Source organism: Siphateles boraxobius, unplaced genomic scaffold (genome assembly GCF_051911475.1).
Source record: "Siphateles boraxobius isolate OS27281-9 unplaced genomic scaffold, OSU_SipBor_1 56, whole genome shotgun sequence".
NCBI lineage: Eukaryota > Metazoa > Chordata > Actinopteri > Cypriniformes > Leuciscidae > Siphateles > Siphateles boraxobius.
The window spans coordinates 8,073,904-8,096,662 of NW_027509182.1; the positions used below are offsets into that span (position 1 = coordinate 8,073,904).

At 38.7% G+C, this 22,759-nt stretch overlaps 24 non-coding genes across 24 annotated transcripts; all 24 read left to right on the top strand.

Annotated features, from left to right (window-relative positions):
- Positions 1 to 326: 326 nt before the first annotated feature.
- Positions 327 to 399, top strand: trnar-ucg (transfer RNA arginine (anticodon UCG)). Its single transcript has one exon. It is a non-coding gene; the product is annotated as a tRNA-Arg (tRNA).
- Positions 400 to 1,046: 647 nt separating this feature from the next.
- On the top strand, positions 1,047 to 1,119 carry trnar-ucg (transfer RNA arginine (anticodon UCG)). Its single transcript has one exon. It is a non-coding gene; the product is annotated as a tRNA-Arg (tRNA).
- A 708-nt stretch (positions 1,120 to 1,827) lies between these two features.
- trnar-ucg (transfer RNA arginine (anticodon UCG)) lies at positions 1,828 to 1,900 on the top strand. Its single transcript has one exon. It is a non-coding gene; the product is annotated as a tRNA-Arg (tRNA).
- Positions 1,901 to 2,919: 1,019 nt separating this feature from the next.
- Positions 2,920 to 2,992, top strand: trnar-ucg (transfer RNA arginine (anticodon UCG)). The gene has a single exon. It is a non-coding gene; the product is annotated as a tRNA-Arg (tRNA).
- A 707-nt stretch (positions 2,993 to 3,699) lies between these two features.
- trnar-ucg (transfer RNA arginine (anticodon UCG)) lies at positions 3,700 to 3,772 on the top strand. Its single transcript has one exon. It is a non-coding gene; the product is annotated as a tRNA-Arg (tRNA).
- A 1,165-nt stretch (positions 3,773 to 4,937) lies between these two features.
- trnar-ucg (transfer RNA arginine (anticodon UCG)) lies at positions 4,938 to 5,010 on the top strand. Its single transcript has one exon. It is a non-coding gene; the product is annotated as a tRNA-Arg (tRNA).
- A 708-nt stretch (positions 5,011 to 5,718) lies between these two features.
- On the top strand, positions 5,719 to 5,791 carry trnar-ucg (transfer RNA arginine (anticodon UCG)). The gene has a single exon. It is a non-coding gene; the product is annotated as a tRNA-Arg (tRNA).
- Positions 5,792 to 6,810: 1,019 nt separating this feature from the next.
- On the top strand, positions 6,811 to 6,883 carry trnar-ucg (transfer RNA arginine (anticodon UCG)). The gene has a single exon. It is a non-coding gene; the product is annotated as a tRNA-Arg (tRNA).
- Positions 6,884 to 7,590: 707 nt separating this feature from the next.
- trnar-ucg (transfer RNA arginine (anticodon UCG)) lies at positions 7,591 to 7,663 on the top strand. The gene has a single exon. It is a non-coding gene; the product is annotated as a tRNA-Arg (tRNA).
- A 1,019-nt stretch (positions 7,664 to 8,682) lies between these two features.
- Positions 8,683 to 8,755, top strand: trnar-ucg (transfer RNA arginine (anticodon UCG)). The gene has a single exon. It is a non-coding gene; the product is annotated as a tRNA-Arg (tRNA).
- Positions 8,756 to 9,462: 707 nt separating this feature from the next.
- Positions 9,463 to 9,535, top strand: trnar-ucg (transfer RNA arginine (anticodon UCG)). Its single transcript has one exon. It is a non-coding gene; the product is annotated as a tRNA-Arg (tRNA).
- A 1,165-nt stretch (positions 9,536 to 10,700) lies between these two features.
- Positions 10,701 to 10,773, top strand: trnar-ucg (transfer RNA arginine (anticodon UCG)). The gene has a single exon. It is a non-coding gene; the product is annotated as a tRNA-Arg (tRNA).
- A 708-nt stretch (positions 10,774 to 11,481) lies between these two features.
- Positions 11,482 to 11,554, top strand: trnar-ucg (transfer RNA arginine (anticodon UCG)). The gene has a single exon. It is a non-coding gene; the product is annotated as a tRNA-Arg (tRNA).
- A 1,019-nt stretch (positions 11,555 to 12,573) lies between these two features.
- trnar-ucg (transfer RNA arginine (anticodon UCG)) lies at positions 12,574 to 12,646 on the top strand. The gene has a single exon. It is a non-coding gene; the product is annotated as a tRNA-Arg (tRNA).
- A 707-nt stretch (positions 12,647 to 13,353) lies between these two features.
- trnar-ucg (transfer RNA arginine (anticodon UCG)) lies at positions 13,354 to 13,426 on the top strand. Its single transcript has one exon. It is a non-coding gene; the product is annotated as a tRNA-Arg (tRNA).
- A 1,279-nt stretch (positions 13,427 to 14,705) lies between these two features.
- Positions 14,706 to 14,778, top strand: trnar-ucg (transfer RNA arginine (anticodon UCG)). Its single transcript has one exon. It is a non-coding gene; the product is annotated as a tRNA-Arg (tRNA).
- A 708-nt stretch (positions 14,779 to 15,486) lies between these two features.
- On the top strand, positions 15,487 to 15,559 carry trnar-ucg (transfer RNA arginine (anticodon UCG)). Its single transcript has one exon. It is a non-coding gene; the product is annotated as a tRNA-Arg (tRNA).
- A 945-nt stretch (positions 15,560 to 16,504) lies between these two features.
- Positions 16,505 to 16,577, top strand: trnar-ucg (transfer RNA arginine (anticodon UCG)). Its single transcript has one exon. It is a non-coding gene; the product is annotated as a tRNA-Arg (tRNA).
- A 639-nt stretch (positions 16,578 to 17,216) lies between these two features.
- trnar-ucg (transfer RNA arginine (anticodon UCG)) lies at positions 17,217 to 17,289 on the top strand. Its single transcript has one exon. It is a non-coding gene; the product is annotated as a tRNA-Arg (tRNA).
- A 1,523-nt stretch (positions 17,290 to 18,812) lies between these two features.
- On the top strand, positions 18,813 to 18,885 carry trnar-ucg (transfer RNA arginine (anticodon UCG)). The gene has a single exon. It is a non-coding gene; the product is annotated as a tRNA-Arg (tRNA).
- Positions 18,886 to 19,471: 586 nt separating this feature from the next.
- Positions 19,472 to 19,544, top strand: trnar-ucg (transfer RNA arginine (anticodon UCG)). Its single transcript has one exon. It is a non-coding gene; the product is annotated as a tRNA-Arg (tRNA).
- Positions 19,545 to 20,630: 1,086 nt separating this feature from the next.
- trnar-ucg (transfer RNA arginine (anticodon UCG)) lies at positions 20,631 to 20,703 on the top strand. The gene has a single exon. It is a non-coding gene; the product is annotated as a tRNA-Arg (tRNA).
- A 585-nt stretch (positions 20,704 to 21,288) lies between these two features.
- On the top strand, positions 21,289 to 21,361 carry trnar-ucg (transfer RNA arginine (anticodon UCG)). Its single transcript has one exon. It is a non-coding gene; the product is annotated as a tRNA-Arg (tRNA).
- A 1,023-nt stretch (positions 21,362 to 22,384) lies between these two features.
- On the top strand, positions 22,385 to 22,457 carry trnar-ucg (transfer RNA arginine (anticodon UCG)). Its single transcript has one exon. It is a non-coding gene; the product is annotated as a tRNA-Arg (tRNA).
- The last annotated feature ends 302 nt before the right edge of the window (positions 22,458 to 22,759 follow it).

Consider the following 22,759-nt stretch of genomic DNA (forward strand, 5'->3'; position numbering starts at 1 on the left):
TCAGCTTTGTGCAATTGTCTCACATCTAGGTAATCAAAAACTTTATTTGAATGTACTCTTGTACATATTTCAAGATACAGACAGTTCTCGTACAACTGCAATTTTGTGACACGACTTTGGAGCTCAGGTTTGTGCAATTGTCTCACATCTAGGTAATCAAAAACTTTCTTTGAAAGTACTACCTACTATTTCAAAATATTATTTAATGCTCTGAATGTAATTTTCTTGCGCCGAAGTATCCATTTAGTTATCTTGGAATCGTGGACCAGTGGCCTTATGGATAAGGCATCAGCGTTCGGAGCTGAGGATTGTTGAGTTGGAATTGTGGCCCAGTGGCCTAATGGATAAGGCATCAGCCTTCGGAGCTGAGGATTGTGGGTTCGAGTCCCATCTGGGTCATGTAAGATTGTGCAGAAAAACAGTGGCATGAGGTCAAGAATGTCACAGTCTTTAATTGCCACTTGCTGTTAGGGCTCTTGTACATATTTCAAGATACAGACAGTTCTAGTACAACTGCAATTTTGTGACACGACTTTGGAGCCCAGCTTTGTGCAATTGTCTCACATCTAGGTAATCGAAATCTTTCTTTGAATGTACTGCCGACTTCTCCAAAATATTATTTTATGCTAATCAAAAACTTTCTTCAAATGTACTCTTGTTCACATTTCAAGATATAGACAGTTCTAGTACAACTGCAATTGTGGGACACGACTTTGGAGCTCAGCTTTGTGCAATTGTCTCACATCTAGGTAATCAAAAACTTTATTTGAATGTACTCTTGTACATATTTCAAGATACAGACAGTTCTAGTACAACTGCAATTTTGTGACACGACTTTGGAGCTCAGCTTTGTGCAATTGTCTCACATCTAGGTAATCAAAAACTTTCTTTGAATGTACTACATACTATTTCAAAATATTGTTTAATGCTCTGAATGTAATTTTCTTGCGCCGAAGTACCCATTTAGTTATCTTGGAATCGTGGCCCAGTGGCCTCATGGATGAGGCATCAGCCTTCGGAGCTGAGGATTGTAGAGCTGGAATTGTGGCCCAGTGGCCTAATGGATAAGGCATCAGCCTTCGGAGCTGAGGATTGTGGGTTCGAGTTCCATCTGGGTCATCTAAGATTGTGCAGAAAAACAGTGGCATGAGGTCAAGATTGTCACAGTCTTTAATTGCCACTTGCTGTTAGGGCTCTTGTACATATTTCAAGATACAGACAGTTCTAGTTTTTAATTGCCACTTGCTGATAGGGCTCTTGTACATATTTCAAGATATAGACAGTTCTAGTACAACTGCAATTTTGTGACACGACTTTGGAGCTCAGCTTTGTGCAATTGTCTCACATCTAGGTGATCAAAATCTTTCTTTGAATGTACTACCGACTTCTCCAAAATATTATTTTATGCTAATCAAAAACTTTCTTCAAATGTACTCTTGTTCACATTTCAAGATACAGACAGTTCTAGTACAACTGCAATTGTGGGACACGACTTTGGAGCTCAGCTTTGTAAAATTGTCTCACATCTAGGTAATCCAAAACTTTATTCGAATGTACTCTTGTACATATTTCAAGATACAGACAGTTCTAGTACAACTGCAATTTTGTGACACGACTTTGGAGCTCAGCTTTGTGCAATTGTCTCACATCTAGGTAATCAAAAACTTTCTTTGAATGTACTACCTACTATTTCAAAATATTATTTAATGCTCTGAATGTAATTTTCTTGCGCCGAAGTACCCATTTAGTTATCTTGGAATCGTGGCCCAGTGGCCTTATGGATAAGGCATCAGCCTTCGGAGCTGAGGATTGTGGAGTTTGAATTGTGGCCCAGTGGCCTAATGGATAAGGCATCAGCCTTCGGAGCTGAGGATTGTGGGTTCGAGTCCCATCTGGGTCATCCAAGATTGTGCAGAAAAACAGTGGCATGAGGTCAAGAATGTCACAGTCTTTAATTGCCACTTGCTGTTAGGGCTCTTGTACATATTTCAAGATACAGACAGTTTTAGTTTTTAATTGCCACTTGCTGATAGGGTTCTTGTACATATTTCAAGATACAGACAGTTCTAGTACAACTGCAATTGTGGGACACGACTTTGGAGCTCAGCTTTGTGCAATTGTCTCACATCTAGGTAATGCAAAACTTTATTCGAATGTACTCTTGTACATATTTCAAGATACAGACAGTTCTAGTACAACTGCAATTATGGGAAACGACTTTGGAGCTCAGCTTTGTGAAATTGTCTCACATCTGGGTAATAAAAAAATATCTTTGAATGTACTACCTACTATTTCAAAATATTATTTGTTGCTATTTATGAGGAAGTACCCATTCAGTTATTTTGTAATAGAGGCCCAGTGGCCTAAAGGATAAGACTTCGGAGCTGAGGATTGTGGGCTCAAGTCCAATCTGGGTCATCTAAGATTGTGCAGAAAAACAGTGGCATGAGGCCAAGAATGTCACAGTCTTTAATTGCCACATGCTGATAGGGCTCTTGTACATATTTCAAGATACAGACAGTTCTAGTACAACTGCAATTTTGTGACACGACTTTGGAGCTCAGCTTTGTGCAATTGTCTCACATCTAGGTAATCAAAATCTTTCTTTGAATGTACTACCGACTTCTCCAAAATATTATTTTTATGCTAATCAAAAACTTTCTTCAAATGTACTCTTGTTCACATTTCAAGATACAGACAGTTCTAGTACAACTGCAATTGTGGGAAACGACTTTGGAGCTCAGCTTTGTGAAATTGCCTCACATCTGGGTAATAAAAAAATATCTTTGAATGTACTACCTACTATTTCAAAATATTATTTAATGCTCTGAATGTAATTTTCTTGCGGCGAAGTACCCATTTAGTTATCTTGGAATCGTGGACCAGTGGCCTTATGGATAAGTGTGGAGCTGGAATTGTGGCCCAGTGGCCTAATGGATAAGGCATCAGCCTTCGGAGCTGAGGATTGTGGGTTCGAGTCCCATCTGGGTCATCTAAGATTGTGCAGAAAACAGTGGCATGAGGTCAAGAATGTCACAGTCATTAATTGCCACTTGCTGTTAGGGCTCTAGTAAATATTTCAAGATACAGACAGTTGTAGTCTTTAATTGCAACTTGCTGATAGGGCTCTTGTACATATTTCAAGATACAGACAGTTCTAGTACAACTGCAATTTTGTGACACGACTTTTGAGCCCAGCTTTGTCCAATTGTCTCACATCTAGGTAATCGAAATCTTTCTTTGAATGTACTACCGACTTCTCCAAAATATTGTTTTATGCTAATCAAAAACTTTCTTCAAATGTACTCTTGTTCACATTTCAAGATACAGACAGTTCTAGTTCAACTGCAATTGTGGGACACGACTTTGGAGCTCAGCTTTGTGCAATTGTCTCACATCTAGGTAATCAAAAACTTTATTTGAATGTACTCTTGTACATATTTCAAGATACAGACAGTTCTCGTAAAACTGCAATTTTGTGACACGACTTTGGAGCTCAGGTTTGTGCAATTGTCTCACATCTAGGTAATCAAAAACTTTCTTTGAAAGTACTACCTACTATTTCAAAATATTATTTAATGCTCTGAATGTAATTTTCTTGCGCCAAAGTATCCATTTAGTTATCTTGGAATCGTGGCCCAGTGGCCTTATGGATAAGGCATCAGCCTTCAGATCTGAGGATTGTGGAGTTGGAATTGTGGCCCAGTGGCCTAATGGATAAGGCATCAGCCTTCGGAGCTGAGGATTGTGGGTTCGAGTCCCATCTGGGTCATCCAAGATTGTGCAGAAAAACAGTGGCATGAGGTCAAGAATGTCACAGTCTTTAATTGCCACTTGCTGTTAGGGCTCTTGTACATATTTCAAGATACAGACAGTTCTAGTTTTTAATTGCCACTTGCTGATAGGGTTCTTGTACATATTTCAAGATACAGACAGTTCTAGTACAACTGCAATTGTGGGACACGACTTTGGAGCTCAGCTTTGTGCAATTGTCTCACATCTAGGTAATGCAAAACTTTATTCGAATGTACTCTTGTACATATTTCAAGATACAGACAGTTCTAGTACAACTGCAATTATGGGAAACGACTTTGGAGCTCAGCTTTGTGAAATTGTCTCACATCTGGGTAATAAAAAAATATCTTTGAATGTACTACCTACTATTTCAAAATATTATTTGTTGCTATTTATGAGGAAGTACCCATTCAGTTATTTTGTAATAGAGGCCCAGTGGCCTAAAGGATAAGACTTCGGAGCTGAGGATTGTGGGTTCGAGTCCCATCTGGGTCATGTAAGATTGTGCAGAAAAACAGTGGCATGAGGTCAAGAATGTCACAGTCTTTAATTGCCACTTGCTGTTAGGGCTCTTGTACATATTTCAAGATACAGACAGTTCTAGTACAACTGCAATTTTGTGACACGACTTTGGAGCCCAGCTTTGTGCAATTGTCTCACATCTAGGTAATCGAAATCTTTCTTTGAATGTACTGCCGACTTCTCCAAAATATTATTTTATGCTAATCAAAAACTTTCTTCAAATGTACTCTTGTTCACATTTCAAGATATAGACAGTTCTAGTACAACTGCAATTGTGGGACACGACTTTGGAGCTCAGCTTTGTGCAATTGTCTCACATCTAGGTAATCAAAAACTTTATTTGAATGTACTCTTGTACATATTTCAAGATACAGACAGTTCTAGTACAACTGCAATTTTGTGACACGACTTTGGAGCTCAGCTTTGTGCAATTGTCTCACATCTAGGTAATCAAAAACTTTCTTTGAATGTACTACATACTATTTCAAAATATTGTTTAATGCTCTGAATGTAATTTTCTTGCGCCGAAGTACCCATTTAGTTATCTTGGAATCGTGGCCCAGTGGCCTCATGGATGAGGCATCAGCCTTCGGAGCTGAGGATTGTAGAGCTGGAATTGTGGCCCAGTGGCCTAATGGATAAGGCATCAGCCTTCGGAGCTGAGGATTGTGGGTTCGAGTTCCATCTGGGTCATCTAAGATTGTGCAGAAAAACAGTGGCATGAGGTCAAGATTGTCACAGTCTTTAATTGCCACTTGCTGTTAGGGCTCTTGTACATATTTCAAGATACAGACAGTTCTAGTTTTTAATTGCCACTTGCTGATAGGGCTCTTGTACATATTTCAAGATACAGACAGTTCTAGTACAACTGCAATTTTGTGACACGACTTTGGAGCTCAGCTTTGTGCAATTGTCTCACATCTAGGTGATCAAAATCTTTCTTTGAATGTACTACCGACTTCTCCAAAATATTATTTTATGCTAATCAAAAACTTTCTTCAAATGTACTCTTGTTCACATTTCAAGATACAGACAGTTCTAGTACAACTGCAATTGTGGGACACGACTTTGGAGCTCAGCTTTGTAAAATTGTCTCACATCTAGGTAATCCAAAACTTTATTCGAATGTACTCTTGTACATATTTCAAGATACAGACAGTTCTAGTACAACTGCAATTTTGTGACACGACTTTGGAGCTCAGCTTTGTGCAATTGTCTCACATCTAGGTAATCAAAAACTTTCTTTGAATGTACTACCTACTATTTCAAAATATTATTTAATGCTCTGAATGTAATTTTCTTGCGCCGAAGTACCCATTTAGTTATCTTGGAATCGTGGCCCAGTGGCCTTATGGATAAGGCATCAGCCTTCGGAGCTGAGGATTGTGGAGTTGGAATTGTGGCCCAGTGGCCTAATGGATAAGGCATCAGCCTTCGGAGCTGAGGATTGTGGGTTCGAGTCCCATCTGGGTCATCCAAGATTGTGCAGAAAAACAGTGGCATGAGGTCAAGAATGTCACAGTCTTTAATTGCCACTTGCTGTTAGGGCTCTTGTACATATTTCAAGATACAGACAGTTTTAGTTTTTAATTGCCACTTGCTGATAGGGTTCTTGTACATATTTCAAGATACAGACAGTTCTAGTACAACTGCAATTGTGGGACACGACTTTGGAGCTCAGCTTTGTGCAATTGTCTCACATCTAGGTAATGCAAAACTTTATTCGAATGTACTCTTGTACATATTTCAAGATACAGACAGTTCTAGTACAACTGCAATTATGGGAAACGACTTTGGAGCTCAGCTTTGTGAAATTGTCTCACACCTGGGTAATAAAAAAATATCTTTGAATGTACTACCTACTATTTCAAAATATTATTTGTTGCTATTTATGAGGAAGTACCCATTCAGTTATTTTGTAATAGAGGCCCAGTGGCCTAAAGGATAAGACTTCGGAGCTGAGGATTGTGGGCTCAAGTCCAATCTGGGTCATCTAAGATTGTGCAGAAAAACAGTGGCATGAGGCCAAGAATGTCACAGTCTTTAATTGCCACATGCTGATAGGGCTCTTGTACATATTTCAAGATACAGACAGTTCTAGTACAACTGCAATTTTGTGACACGACTTTGGAGCTCAGCTTTGTGCAATTGTCTCACATCTAGGTAATCAAAATCTTTCTTTGAATGTACTACCGACTTCTCCAAAATATTATTTTTATGCTAATCAAAAACTTTCTTCAAATGTACTCTTGTTCACATTTCAAGATACAGACAGTTCTAGTACAACTGCAATTGTGGGAAACGACTTTGGAGCTCAGCTTTGTGAAATTGCCTCACATCTGGGTAATAAAAAAATATCTTTGAATGTACTACCTACTATTTCAAAATATTATTTAATGCTCTGAATGTAATTTTCTTGCGGCGAAGTACCCATTTAGTTATCTTGGAATCGTGGACCAGTGGCCTTATGGATAAGTGTGGAGCTGGAATTGTGGCCCAGTGGCCTAATGGATAAGGCATCAGCCTTCGGAGCTGAGGATTGTGGGTTTGAGTCCCATCTGGGTCATCTAAGATTGTGCAGAAAACAGTGGCATGAGGTCAAGAATGTCACAGTCATTAATTGCCACTTGCTGTTAGGGCTCTAGTAAATATTTCAAGATACAGACAGTTGTAGTCTTTAATTGCAACTTGCTGATAGGGCTCTTGTACATATTTCAAGATACAGACAGTTCTAGTACAACTGCAATTTTGTGACACGACTTTTGAGCCCAGCTTTGTCCAATTGTCTCACATCTAGGTAATCGAAATCTTTCTTTGAATGTACTACCGACTTCTCCAAAATATTGTTTTATGCTAATCAAAAACTTTCTTCAAATGTACTCTTGTTCACATTTCAAGATACAGACAGTTCTAGTTCAACTGCAATTGTGGGACACGACTTTGGAGCTCAGCTTTGTGCAATTGTCTCACATCTAGGTAATCAAAAACTTTATTTGAATGTACTCTTGTACATATTTCAAGATACAGACAGTTCTCGTAAAACTGCAATTTTGTGACACGACTTTGGAGCTCAGGTTTGTGCAATTGTCTCACATCTAGGTAATCAAAAACTTTCTTTGAAAGTACTACCTACTATTTCAAAATATTATTTAATGCTCTGAATGTAATTTTCTTGCGCCAAAGTATCCATTTAGTTATCTTGGAATCGTGGCCCAGTGGCCTTATGGATAAGGCATCAGCCTTCAGATCTGAGGATTGTGGAGTTGGAATTGTGGCCCAGTGGCCTAATGGATAAGGCATCAGCCTTCGGAGCTGAGGATTGTGGGTTCGAGTCCCATCTGGGTCATCCAAGATTGTGCAGAAAAACAGTGGCATGAGGTCAAGAATGTCACAGTCTTTAATTGCCACTTGCTGTTAGGGCTCTTGTACATATTTCAAGATACAGACAGTTCTAGTTTTTAATTGCCACTTGCTGATAGGGTTCTTGTACATATTTCAAGATACAGACAGTTCTAGTACAACTGCAATTGTGGGACACGACTTTGGAGCTCAGCTTTGTGCAATTGTCTCACATCTAGGTAATGCAAAACTTTATTCGAATGTACTCTTGTACATATTTCAAGATACAGACAGTTCTAGTACAACTGCAATTATGGGAAACGACTTTGGAGCTCAGCTTTGTGAAATTGTCTCACATCTGGGTAATAAAAAAATATCTTTGAATGTACTACCTACTATTTCAAAATATTATTTGTTGCTATTTATGAGGAAGTACCCATTCAGTTATTTTGTAATAGAGGCCCAGTGGCCTAAAGGATAAGACTTCGGAGCTGAGGATTGTGGGCTCAAGTCCAATCTGGGTCATCTAAGATTGTGCAGAAAAACAGTGGCATGAGGCCAAGAATGTCACAGTCTTTAATTGCCACATGCTGATAGGGCTCTTGTACATATTTCAAGATACAGACAGTTCTAGTACAACTGCAATTTTGTGACACGACTTTGGAGCTCAGCTTTGTGCAATTGTCTCACATCTAGGTAATCAAAATCTTTCTTTGAATGTACTACCGACTTCTCCAAAATATTATTTTTATGCTAATCAAAAACTTTCTTCAAATGTACTCTTGTTCACATTTCAAGATACAGACAGTTCTAGTACAACTGCAATTGTGGGAAGCGACTTTGGAGCTCAGCTTTGTGAAATTGCCTCACATCTGGGTAATAAAAAAATATCTTTGAATGTACTACCTACTATTTCAAAATATTATTTAATGCTCTGAATGTAATTTTCTTGCGGCGAAGTACCCATTTAGTTATCTTGGAATCGTGGACCAGTGGCCTTATGGATAAGTGTGGAGCTGGAATTGTGGCCCAGTGGCCTAATGGATAAGGCATCAGCCTTCGGAGCTGAGGATTGTGGGTTCGAGTCCCATCTGGGTCATCTAAGATTGTGCAGAAAACAGTGGCATGAGGTCAAGAATGTCACAGTCATTAATTGCCACTTGCTGTTAGGGCTCTAGTAAATATTTCAAGATACAGACAGTTGTAGTCTTTAATTGCAACTTGCTGATAGGGCTCTTGTACATATTTCAAGATACAGACAGTTCTAGTACAACTGCAATTTTGTGACACGACTTTTGAGCCCAGCTTTGTCCAATTGTCTCACATCTAGGTAATCGAAATCTTTCTTTGAATGTACTACCGACTTCTCCAAAATATTGTTTTATGCTAATCAAAAACTTTCTTCAAATGTACTCTTGTTCACATTTCAAGATACAGACAGTTCTAGTTCAACTGCAATTGTGGGACACGACTTTGGAGCTCAGCTTTGTGCAATTGTCTCACATCTATGTAATCAAAAACTTTATTTGAATGTACTCTTGTACATATTTCAAGATACAGACAGTTCTCGTAAAACTGCAATTTTGTGACACGACTTTGGAGCTCAGGTTTGTGCAATTGTCTCACATCTAGGTAATCAAAAACTTTCTTTGAAAGTACTACCTACTATTTCAAAATATTATTTAATGCTCTGAATGTAATTTTCTTGCGCCAAAGTATCCATTTAGTTATCTTGGAATCGTGGCCCAGTGGCCTTATGGATAAGGCATCAGCCTTCAGATCTGAGAATTGTGGAGTTGGAATTGTGGCCCAGTGGCCTAATGGATAAGGCATCAGCCTTCGGAGCTGAGGATTGTGGGTTCGAGTCCCATCTGGGTCATCCAAGATTGTGCAGAAAAACAGTGGCATGAGGTCAAGAATGTCACAGTCTTTAATTGCCACTTGCTGTTAGGGCTCTTGTACATATTTCAAGATACAGACAGTTCTAGTTTTTAATTGCCACTTGCTGATAGGGTTCTTGTACATATTTCAAGATACAGACAGTTCTAGTACAACTGCAATTGTGGGACACGACTTTGGAGCTCAGCTTTGTGCAATTGTCTCACATCTAGGTAATGCAAAACTTTATTCGAATGTACTCTTGTACATATTTCAAGATACAGACAGTTCTAGTACAACTGCAATTATGGGAAACGACTTTGGAGCTCAGCTTTGTGAAATTGTCTCACATCTGGGTAATAAAAAAATATCTTTGAATGTACTACCTACTATTTCAAAATATTATTTGTTGCTATTTATGAGGAAGTACCCATTCAGTTATTTTGTAATAGAGGCCCAGTGGCCTAAAGGATAAGACTTCGGAGCTGAGGATTGTGGGTTCGAGTCCCATCTGGGTCATGTAAGATTGTGCAGAAAAACAGTGGCATGAGGTCAAGAATGTCACAGTCTTTAATTGCCACTTGCTGTTAGGGCTCTTGTACATATTTCAAGATACAGACAGTTCTAGTACAACTGCAATTTTGTGACACGACTTTGGAGCCCAGCTTTGTGCAATTGTCTCACATCTAGGTAATCGAAATCTTTCTTTGAATGTACTGCCGACTTCTCCAAAATATTATTTTATGCTAATCAAAAACTTTCTTCAAATGTACTCTTGTTCACATTTCAAGATATAGACAGTTCTAGTACAACTGCAATTGTGGGACACGACTTTGGAGCTCAGCTTTGTGCAATTGTCTCACATCTAGGTAATCAAAAACTTTATTTGAATGTACTCTTGTACATATTTCAAGATACAGACAGTTCTAGTACAACTGCAATTTTGTGACACGACTTTGGAGCTCAGCTTTGTGCAATTGTCTCACATCTAGGTAATCAAAAACTTTCTTTGAATGTACTACATACTATTTCAAAATATTGTTTAATGCTCTGAATGTAATTTTCTTGCGCCGAAGTACCCATTTAGTTATCTTGGAATCGTGGCCCAGTGGCCTCATGGATGAGGCATCAGCCTTCGGAGCTGAGGATTGTAGAGCTGGAATTGTGGCCCAGTGGCCTAATGGATAAGGCATCAGCCTTCGGAGCTGAGGATTGTGGGTTCGAGTTCCATCTGGGTCATCTAAGATTGTGCAGAAAAACAGTGGCATGAGGTCAAGATTGTCACAGTCTTTAATTGCCACTTGCTGTTAGGGCTCTTGTACATATTTCAAGATACAGACAGTTCTAGTTTTTAATTGCCACTTGCTGATAGGGCTCTTGTACATATTTCAAGATACAGACAGTTCTAGTACAACTGCAATTTTGTGACACGACTTTGGAGCTCAGCTTTGTGCAATTGTCTCACATCTAGGTGATCAAAATCTTTCTTTGAATGTACTACCGACTTCTCCAAAATATTATTTTATGCTAATCAAAAACTTTCTTCAAATGTACTCTTGTTCACATTTCAAGATACAGACAGTTCTAGTACAACTGCAATTGTGGGACACGACTTTGGAGCTCAGCTTTGTAAAATTGTCTCACATCTAGGTAATCCAAAACTTTATTCGAATGTACTCTTGTACATATTTCAAGATACAGACAGTTCTAGTACAACTGCAATTTTGTGACACGACTTTGGAGCTCAGCTTTGTGCAATTGTCTCACATCTAGGTAATCAAAAACTTTCTTTGAATGTACTACCTACTATTTCAAAATATTATTTAATGCTCTGAATGTAATTTTCTTGCGCCGAAGTACCCATTTAGTTATCTTGGAATCGTGGCCCAGTGGCCTTATGGATAAGGCATCAGCCTTCGGAGCTGAGGATTGTCGAGTTGGAATTGTGGCCCAGTGGCCTAATGGATAAGGCATCAGCCTTCGGAGCTGAGGATTGTGGGTTCGAGTCCCATCTGGGTCATCCAAGATTGTGCAGAAAAACAGTGGCATGAGGTCAAGAATGTCACAGTCTTTAATTGCCACTTGCTGTTAGGGCTCTTGTACATATTTCAAGATACAGACAGTTTTAGTTTTTAATTGCCACTTGCTGATAGGGTTCTTGTACATATTTCAAGATACAGACAGTTCTAGTACAACTGCAATTGTGGGACACGACTTTGGAGCTCAGCTTTGTGCAATTGTCTCACATCTAGGTAATGCAAAACTTTATTCGAATGTACTCTTGTACATATTTCAAGATACAGACAGTTCTAGTACAACTGCAATTATGGGAAACGACTTTGGAGCTCAGCTTTGTGAAATTGTCTCACATCTGGGTAATAAAAAAATATCTTTGAATGTACTACCTACTATTTCAAAATATTATTTGTTGCTATTTATGAGGAAGTACCCATTCAGTTATTTTGTAATAGAGGCCCAGTGGCCTAAAGGATAAGACTTCGGAGCTGAGGATTGTGGGCTCAAGTCCAATCTGGGTCATCTAAGATTGTGCAGAAAAACAGTGGCATGAGGCCAAGAATGTCACAGTCTTTAATTGCCACATGCTGATAGGGCTCTTGTACATATTTCAAGATACAGACAGTTCTAGTACAACTGCAATTTTGTGACACGACTTTGGAGCTCAGCTTTGTGCAATTGTCTCACATCTAGGTAATCAAAATCTTTCTTTGAATGTACTACTGACTTCTCCAAAATATTATTTTTATGCTAATCAAAAACTTTCTTCAAATGTACTCTTGTTCACATTTCAAGATACAGACAGTTCTAGTACAACTGCAATTGTGGGAAACGACTTTGGAGCTCAGCTTTGTGAAATTGCCTCACATCTGGGTAATAAAAAAATATCTTTGAATGTACTACCTACTATTTCAAAATATTATTTAATGCTCTGAATGTAATTTTCTTGCGGCGAAGTACCCATTTAGTTATCTTGGAATCGTGGACCAGTGGCCTTATGGATAAGTGTGGAGCTGGAATTGTGGCCCAGTGGCCTAATGGATAAGGCATCAGCCTTCGGAGCTGAGGATTGTGGGTTCGAGTCCCATCTGGGTCATCTAAGATTGTGCAGAAAACAGTGGCATGAGGTCAAGAATGTCACAGTCATTAATTGCCACTTGCTGTTAGGGCTCTAGTAAATATTTCAAGATACAGACAGTTGTAGTCTTTAATTGCAACTTGCTGATAGGGCTCTTGTACATATTTCAAGATACAGACAGTTCTAGTACAACTGCAATTTTGTGACACGACTTTTGAGCCCAGCTTTGTCCAATTGTCTCACATCTAGGTAATCGAAATCTTTCTTTGAATGTACTACCGACTTCTCCAAAATATTGTTTTATGCTAATCAAAAACTTTCTTCAAATGTACTCTTGTTCACATTTCAAGATACAGACAGTTCTAGTTCAACTGCAATTGTGGGACACGACTTTGGAGCTCAGCTTTGTGCAATTGTCTCACATCTAGGTAATCAAAAACTTTATTTGAATGTACTCTTGTACATATTTCAAGATACAGACAGTTCTCGTAAAACTGCAATTTTGTGACACGACTTTGGAGCTCAGGTTTGTGCAATTGTCTCACATCTAGGTAATCAAAAACTTTCTTTGAAAGTACTACCTACTATTTCAAAATATTATTTAATGCTCTGAATGTAATTTTCTTGCGCCAAAGTATCCATTTAGTTATCTTGGAATCGTGGCCCAGTGGCCTTATGGATAAGGCATCAGCCTTCAGATCTGAGGATTGTGGAGTTGGAATTGTGGCCCAGTGGCCTAATGGATAAGGCATCAGCCTTCGGAGCTGAGGATTGTGGGTTCGAGTCCCATCTGGGTCATCCAAGATTGTGCAGAAAAACAGTGGCATGAGGTCAAGAATGTCACAGTCTTTAATTGCCACTTGCTGTTAGGGCTCTTGTACATATTTCAAGATACAGACAGTTCTAGTTTTTAATTGCCACTTGCTGATAGGGTTCTTGTACATATTTCAAGATACAGACAGTTCTAGTACAACTGCAATTGTGGGACACGACTTTGGAGCTCAGCTTTGTGCAATTGTCTCACATCTAGGTAATGCAAAACTTTATTCGAATGTACTCTTGTACATATTTCAAGATACAGACAGTTCTAGTACAACTGCAATTATGGGAAACGACTTTGGAGCTCAGCTTTGTGAAATTGTCTCACATCTGGGTTATAAAAAAATATCTTTGAATGTACTACCTACTATTTCAAAATATTATTTGTTGCTATTTATGAGGAAGTACCCATTCAGTTATTTTGTAATAGAGGCCCAGTGGCCTAAAGGATAAGACTTCGGAGCTGAGGATTGTGGGTTCGAGTCCCATCTGGGTCATGTAAGATTGTGCAGAAAAACAGTGGCATGAGGTCAAGAATGTCACAGTCTTTAATTGCCACTTGCTGTTAGGGCTCTTGTACATATTTCAAGATACAGACAGTTCTAGTACAACTGCAATTTTGTGACACGACTTTGGAGCCCAGCTTTGTGCAATTGTCTCACATCTAGGTAATCGAAATCTTTCTTTGAATGTACTGCCGACTTCTCCAAAATATTATTTTATGCTAATCAAAAACTTTCTTCAAATGTACTCTTGTTCACATTTCAAGATATAGACAGTTCTAGTACAACTGCAATTGGAGCCCAGCAACTTGCTGATAGGGCTCTTGTACATATTTCAAGATACAGACAGTTCTAGTACAACTGCAATTTTGTGACACGACTTTGGAGCCCAGCTTTGTCCAATTGTCTCACATCTAGGTGATCAAAATCTTTCTTTGAATGTACTACCGACTTCTCCAAAATATTATTTTATGCTAATCAAAAACTTTATTTGAATGTACTCTTGTACATATTTCAAGATACAGACAGTTCTAGTACAACTGCAATTTTGACTTTGGAGCTCAGCTTTGTGCAATTGTCTCACATCTAGGTAATCAAAAACTTTCTTTGAAAGTTTTAACTACTATTTCAAAATATTATTTAATGCTTTGAATGTAATTTTCTTGCGCCGAAGTATCCATTTAGTTATCTTGGAATCGTGGACCAGTGGCCTTATGGATAAGGCATGAGCCTTCGGATTGTTGAGTTGGAATTGTGGCCCAGTGGCCTAATGGATAAGGCATCAGCCTTCGGAGCTGAGGATTGTGGGTTCGAGTCCCATCTGGGTCATCTAAGATTGTGCAGAAAAACAGTGGCATGAGGTCAAGAATGTCACAGTCTTTAATTGCCACTTGCTGTAAGGGCTCTTGTACATATTTCAAGATACAGACAGTTCTAGTTTTTAATTGCCACTTGCTGATAGGGCTCTTGTACATATTTCAAGATACAGACAGTTCTAGTACAACTGCAATTTTGTGACACGACTTTGGAGCCCAGCTTTGTGCAATTGTCTCACATCTAGGTAATCGAAATCTTTCTTTGAATGTACTGCCGACTTCTCCAAAATATTATTTTATGCTAATCAAAAACTTTCTTCAAATGTACTCTTGTTCACATTTCAAGATATAGACAGTTCTAGTACAACTGCAATTGTGGGACACGACTTTGGAGCTCAGCTTTGTGCAATTGTCTCACATCTAGGTAATCAAAAACTTTATTTGAATGTACTCTTGTACATATTTCAAGATACAGACAGTTCTAGTACAACTGCAATTTTGTGACACGACTTTGGAGCTCAGCTTTGTGCAATTGTCTCAAATCTAGGTAATCAAAAACTTTCTTTGAATGTACTACATACTATTTCAAAAAATTTTTTAATGCTCTGAATGTAATTTTCTTGCGCCGAAGTACCCATTTAGTTATCTTGGAATCGTGGCCCAGTGGCCTCATGGATGAGGCATCAGCCTTCGGAGCTGAGGATTGTGGAGCTGGAATTGTGGCCCAGTGGCCTAATGGATAAGGCATCAGCCTTCGGAGCTGAGGATTGTGGGTTCGAGTCCCATCTGGGTCATCTAAGATTGTGCAGAAAAACAGTGGCATGAGGTCAAGAATGTCACAGTCTTTAATTGCCACTTGCTGTTAGGGCTCTTGTACATATTTCAAGATACAGACAGTTCTAGTTTTTAATTGCCACTTGCTGATAGGGCTCTTGTACATATTTCAAGATACAGACAGTTCTAGTACAACTGCAATTTTGTGACACAACTTTGGAGCTCAGCTTTGTGCAATTGTCTCACATCTAGGTAATCAAAATCTTTCTTTGAATGTACTACCGACTTCTCCAAAATATTATTTTTATGCTAATCAAAAACTTTCTTCAAATGTACTATTTTCAAAAAAGATACAGACAGTTGTAGTCTTTAATTGCAACTTGCTGATAGGGCTCTTGTACATATTTCAAGATACAGACAGTTCTAGTACAACTGCAATTTTGTGACACGACTTTGGAGCCCAGCTTTGTCCAATTGTCTCACATCTAGGTAATCGAAATCTTTCTTTGAATGTACTACCGACTTCTCCAAAATATAGTTATATGCTAATCAAAAACTTTCTTCAAATGTACTCTTGTTCACATTTCAAGATACAGACAGTTCTAGTTCAACTGCAATTGTGGGACACGACTTTGGAGCTCAGCTTTGTGCAATTGTCTCACATCTAGGTAATCAAAAACTTTATTTGAATGTACTCTTGTACATATTTCAAGATACAGACAGTTCTCGTACAACTGCAATTTTGTGACACGACTTTGGAGCTCAGCTTTGTGCAATTGTCTCACATCTAGGTAATCAAAAACTTTCTTTGAAAGTTTTACCTACTATTTCAAAATATGATTTAATGCTTTGAATGTAATTTTCTTGCGCCGAAGTATCCATTTAGTTATCTTGAAATCGTGGACCAGTGGCCTTATGGATAAGGCATCAGCCTTCAGAGCTGAAGATTGTTGAGTTGGAATTGTGGCCCAGTGGCCTAATGGATAAGGCATCAGCCTTCGGAGCTGAGGATTGTGGGTTCGAGTCCCATCTGGGTCATGTAAGATTGTGCAGAAAAACAGTGGCATGAGGTCAAGAATGTCACAGTCTTTAATTGCCACTTGCTGTTAGGGCTCTTGTACATATTTCAAGATACAGACAGTTCTACTACAACTGCAATTTTGTGACACGACTTTGGAGCCCAGCTTTGTGCAATTGTCTCACATCTAGGTAATCGAAATCTTTCTTTGAATGTACTGCCGACTTCTCCAAAATATTATTTTATGCTAATCAAAAACTTTCTTCAAATGTACTCTTGTTCACATTTCAAGATATAGACAGTTCTAGTACAACTGCAATTGTGGGACACGACTTTGGAGCTCAGCTTTGTGCAATTGCCTCACATCTGGGTAATAAAAAAATATCTTTGAATGTACTCTTGTACATATTTCAAGATACAGACAGTTCTAGTACAACTGCAATTTTGTGACACGACTTTGGAGCTCAGCTTTGTGCAATTGTCTCACATCTAGGTAATCAAAAACTTTCTTTGAAAGTTTTAACTACTATTTCAAAATATTATTTAATGCTTTGAATGTAATTTTCTTGCGCCGAAGTATCCATTTAGTTATCTTGGAATCGTGGACCAGTGGCCTTATGGATAACGCATCAGCCTTCGGATTGTTGAGTTGGAATTGTGGCCCAGTGGCCTAATGGATAAGGCATCAGCCTTCGGAGCTGAGGATTGTGGGTTCGAGTCCCATCTGGGTCATGTAAGATTGTGCAGAAAAACATTGGCATGAGGTCAAGAATGTCACAGTCTTTAATTGCCACTTGCTGTTAGGGCTCTTGTACATATTTCAAGATACAGACAGTTCTAGTACAACTGCAATTTTGTGACACGACTTTGGAGCCCAGCTTTGTGCAATTGTCTCACATCTAGGTAATCGAAATCTTTCTTTGAATGTACTGCCGACTTCTCCAAAATATTATTTTATGCTAATCAAAAACTTTCTTCAAATGTACTCTTGTTCACATTTCAAGATATAGACAGTTCTAGTACAACTGCAATTGTGGGACACGACTTTGGAGCTCAGCTTTGTGCAATTGTCTCACATCTAGGTAATCAAAAACTTTATTTGAATGTACTCTTGTACATATTTCAAGATACAGACAGTTCTAGTACAACTGCAATTGTGGGACACGACTTTGGAGCTCAGCTTTGTGCAATTGTCTCACATCTAGGTAATCAAAAACTTTATTTGTGCCACTTGCTGTTAGGGCTCTAGTAAATATTTCAAGATACAGACAGTTCTAGTTTTTAATTGCCACTTGCTGATAGGGCTCTTGTACATATTTCAAGATACAGACAGTTCTAGTACAACTGCAATTTTGTGACACGACTTTGGAGCTCAGCTTTGTGCAATTGTCTCACATCTAGGTGATCAAAATCTTTCTTTGAATGTACTACCGACTTCTCCAAAATATTATTTTATGCTAATCAAAAACTTTCTTCAAATGTACTCTTGTTCACATTTCAAGATACAGACAGTTCTAGTACAACTGCAATTTTGGGACACGACTTTGGAGCTCAGCTTTGTGAAATTGTCTCACATCTAGGTAATCCAAAACTTTATTCGAATGTACTCTTCTACATATTTCAAGATACAAACAGTTCTAGTACAACTGCAATTGTGGGAAACGACTTTGGACTTCAGCTTTGTGAAATTGTCTCACATCTGGGTAATAAAAATATCTTTGAATGTACTACATACTATTTCAAAATATTATTTGTTGCTATTTATGGTTCGAGTCCCATCTGGGTCATATAAGATTGTGCAGAAAAACAGTGGCATGAGGTCAAGAATGTCACAGTCTTTAATTGCCACTTGCTGTTTGGGCTCTTGTACATATTTCAAGATACAGACAGTTCTAGTACAACTGCAATTGTGGGACACGACTTTGGAGCTCAGCTTTGTGCAATTGTCTCACATCTAGGTAATCAAAAACTTTATTTGAATGTACTCTTGTACATATTTCAAGATACAGACAGTTCTAGTACAACTGCAATTTTGTGACACGTCTTTGGAGCTCAGCTTTGTGCAATTGTCTCACATCTAGGTAATCAAAAACTTTCTTTGAATGTACTACATACTATTTCAAAATATTGTTTAATGCTCTGAATGTAATTTTCTTGCGCCGAAGTACCCATTTAGTTATCTTGGAATCGTGGCCCAGTGGCCTCATGGATAAGGCATCAGCCTTCGCAGCTGAGGATTGTGGAGCTGGAAATGTGGCCCAGTGGCCTAATGGATAAGGCATCAGCCTTCGGAGCTGAGGATTGTGGGTTCGAGTCCCATCTGGGTCATCCAAGATTGTGCAGAAAAACAGTGGCATGAGGTCAAGAATGTCACAGTCTTTAATTGCCACTTGCTGTTAGGGCTCTAGTAAATATTTCAAGATACAGACAGTTCTAGTTTTTAACAGCAACTTGCTGATAGGGCTCTTGTACATATTTCTAGATACAGACAGTTCTAGTACAACTGCAATTTTGTGACACGACTTTGGAGCTCAGCTTTGTCCAATTGTCTCACATCTAGGTAATCAAAATCTTTCTTTGAATGTACTACCGACTTCTCCAAAATATTATTTTTATGCTAATCAAAAACTTTCTTCAAATGTACTCTTGTTCACATTTCAAGATACAGACAGTTCTAGTACAACTGCAATTGTGGGAAACGACTTTGGAGCTCAGCTTTGTGAAATTGCCTCACATCTGGGTAATAAAAAAATATCTTTGAATGTACTACCTACTATTTCAAAATATTATTTAATGCTCTGAGTGTAATTTTCTTGCGGCGAAGTACCCATTTAGTTATCTTGGAATCGTGGACCAGTGGCCTTATGGATAAGGCATCAGCGTTCGGAGCTGAGGATTGTGGAGCTGGAATTGTGGCCCAGTGGCCTAATGGATAAGGCATCAGCCTTCGGAGCTGAGGATTGTGGGTTCGAGTCCCATCTGGGTCATCTAAGATTGTGCAGAAAAACAGAGGCATGAGGTCAAGAATGTCACAGTCTTTAATTGCCACTTGCTGTTAGGGCTCTTGTACATATTTCAAGATACAGACAGTTCTAGTTTTTAATTGCCACTTGCTGATAGGGCTCTTGTACATATTTCAAGATACAGACAGTTCTAGTACAACTGCAATTTTGTGACACGACTTTGGAGCTCAGCTTTGTGCAATTGTCTCACATCTAGGTGATCAAAATCTTTCTTTGAATGTACTACCGACTTCTCCAAAATATTATTTTATGCTAATCAAAAACTTTCTTCAAATGTACTCTTGTTCACATTTCAAGATACAGACAGTTCTAGTACAACTGCAATTTTGGGACACGACTTTGGAGCTCAGCTTTGTGAAATTGTCTCACATCTAGGTAATCCAAAACTTTATTCGAATGTACTCTTCTACATATTTCAAGATACAAACAGTTCTAGTACAACTGCAATTGTGGGAAACGACTTTGGACTTCAGCTTTGTGAAATTGTCTCACATCTGGGTAATAAAAATATCTTTGAATGTACTACATACTATTTCAAAATATTATTTGTTGCTATTTATGGTTCGAGTCCCATCTGGGTCATATAAGATTGTGCAGAAAAACAGTGGCATGAGGTCAAGAATGTCACAGTCTTTAATTGCCACTTGCTGTTTGGGCTCTTGTACATATTTCAAGGTACAGACAGTTCTAGTACAACTGCAATTGTGGGACACGACTTTGGAGCTCAGCTTTGTGCAATTGTCTCACATCTAGGTAATCAAAAACTTTATTTGAATGTACTCTTGTACATATTTCAAGATACAGACAGTTCTAGTACAACTGCAATTTTGTGACACGACTTTGGAGCTCAGCTTTGTGCAATTGTCTCACATCTAGGTAATCAAAAACTTTCTTTGAATGTACTACATACTATTTCAAAATATTGTTTAATGCTCTGAATGTAATTTTCTTGCGCCGAAGTACCCATTTAGTTATCTTGGAATCGTGGCCCAGTGGCCTCATGGATAAGGCATCAACCTTCGCAGCTGAGGATTGTGGAGCTGGAAATGTGGCCCAGTGGCCTAATGGATAAGGCATCAGCCTTCGGAGCTGAGGATTGTGGGTTCGAGTCCCATCTGGGTCATCCAAGATTGTGCAGAAAAACAGTGGCATGAGGTCAAGAATGTCACAGTCTTTAATTGCCACTTGCTGTTAGGGCTCTAGTAAATATTTCAAGATACAGACAGTTCTAGTTTTTAACAGCAACTTGCTGATAGGGCTCTTGTACATATTTCTAGATACAGACAGTTCTAGTACAACTGCAATTTTGTGACACGACTTTGGAGCTCAGCTTTGTCCAATTGTCTCACATCTAGGTAATCAAAATCTTTCTTTGAATGTACTACCGACTTCTCCAAAATATTATTTTTATGCTAATCAAAAACTTTCTTCAAATGTACTCTTGTTCACATTTCAAGATACAGACAGTTCTAGTACAACTGCAATTGTGGGAAACGACTTTGGAGCTCAGCTTTGTGAAATTGCCTCACATCTGGGTAATAAAAAATATCTTTGAATGTACTACCTACTATTTCAAAATATTATTTAATGCTCTGAGTGTAATTTTCTTGCGGCGAAGTACCCATTTAGTTATCTTGGAATCGTGGACCAGTGGCCTTATGGATAAGGCATCAGCGTTCGGAGCTGAGGATTGTGGAGCTGGAATTGTGGCCCAGTGGCCTAATGGATAATGCATCAGCCTTCGGAGCTGAGGATTGTGGGTTCGAGTCCCATCTGGGTCATCTAAGATTGTGCAGAAAACAGTGGCATGAGGTCAAGAATGTCACAGTCTTTAATTGCCACTTGCTGTTAGGGCTCTAGTAAATATTTCAAGATACAGACAGTTCTAGTACAACTGCAATTTTGTGACACGACTTTGGAGCTCAGCTTTGTGCAATTGTCTCACATCTAGGTGATCAAAATCTTTCTTTGAATGTACTACCGACTTCTCCAAAATATTATTTTATGCTAATCAAAAACTTTCTTCAAATGTACTCTTGTTCACATTTCAAGATACAGACAGTTCTAGTACAACTGCAATTTTGGGACACGACTTTGGAGCTCAGCTTTGTGAAATTGTCTCACATCTAGGTAATCCAAAACTTTATTCGAATGTACTCTTGTACATATTTCAAGATACAAACAGTTCTAGTACAACTGCAATTGTGGGAAACGACTTTGGAGCTCAGCTTTGTGAAATTGTCTCACATCTGGGTAATAAAAATATCTTTGAATGTACTACATACTATTTCAAAATATTATTTGTTGCTATTTATGGTTCGAGTCCCATCTGGGTCATATAAGATTGTGCAGAAAAACAGTGGCATGAGGTCAAGAATGTCACAGTCTTAATTGCCACTTGCTGTTTGGGCTCTTGTACATATTTCAAGATACAGACAGTTCTAGTACAACTGCAATTGTGGGACACGACTTTGGAGCTCAGCTTTGTGCAATTGTCTCACATCTAGGTAATCAAAAACTTTATTTGAATGTACTCTTGTACATATTTCAAGATACAGACAGTTCTAGTACAACTGCAATTTTGTGACACGACTTTGGAGCTCAGCTTTGTGCAATTGTCTCACATCTAGGTAATCAAAAACTTTCTTTGAATGTACTACATACTATTTCAAAATATTGTTTAATGCTCTGAATGTAATTTTCTTGCGCCGAAGTACCCATTTAGTTATCTTGGAATCGTGGCCCAGTGGCCTCATGGATAAGGCATCAGCCTTCGCAGCTGAGGATTGTGGAGCTGGAAATGTGGCCCAGTGGCCTAATGGATAAGGCATCAGCCTTCGGAGCTGAGGATTGTGGGTTCGAGTCCCTTCTGGGTCATCCAAGATTGTGCAGAAAAACAGTGGCATGAGGTCAAGAATGTCACAGTCTTTAATTGCCACTTGCTGTTAGGGCTCTAGTAAATATTTCAAGATACAGACAGTTCTAGTTTTTAACAGCAACTTGCTGATAGGGCTCTTGTACATATTTCAAGATACAGACAGTTCTAGTACAACTGCAATTTTTTGACACGACTTTGGAGCTCAGCTTTGTCCAATTGTCTCACATCTAGGTAATCAAAATCTTTCTTTGAATGTACTACCGACTTCTCCAAAATATTATTTTTATGCTAATCAAAAACT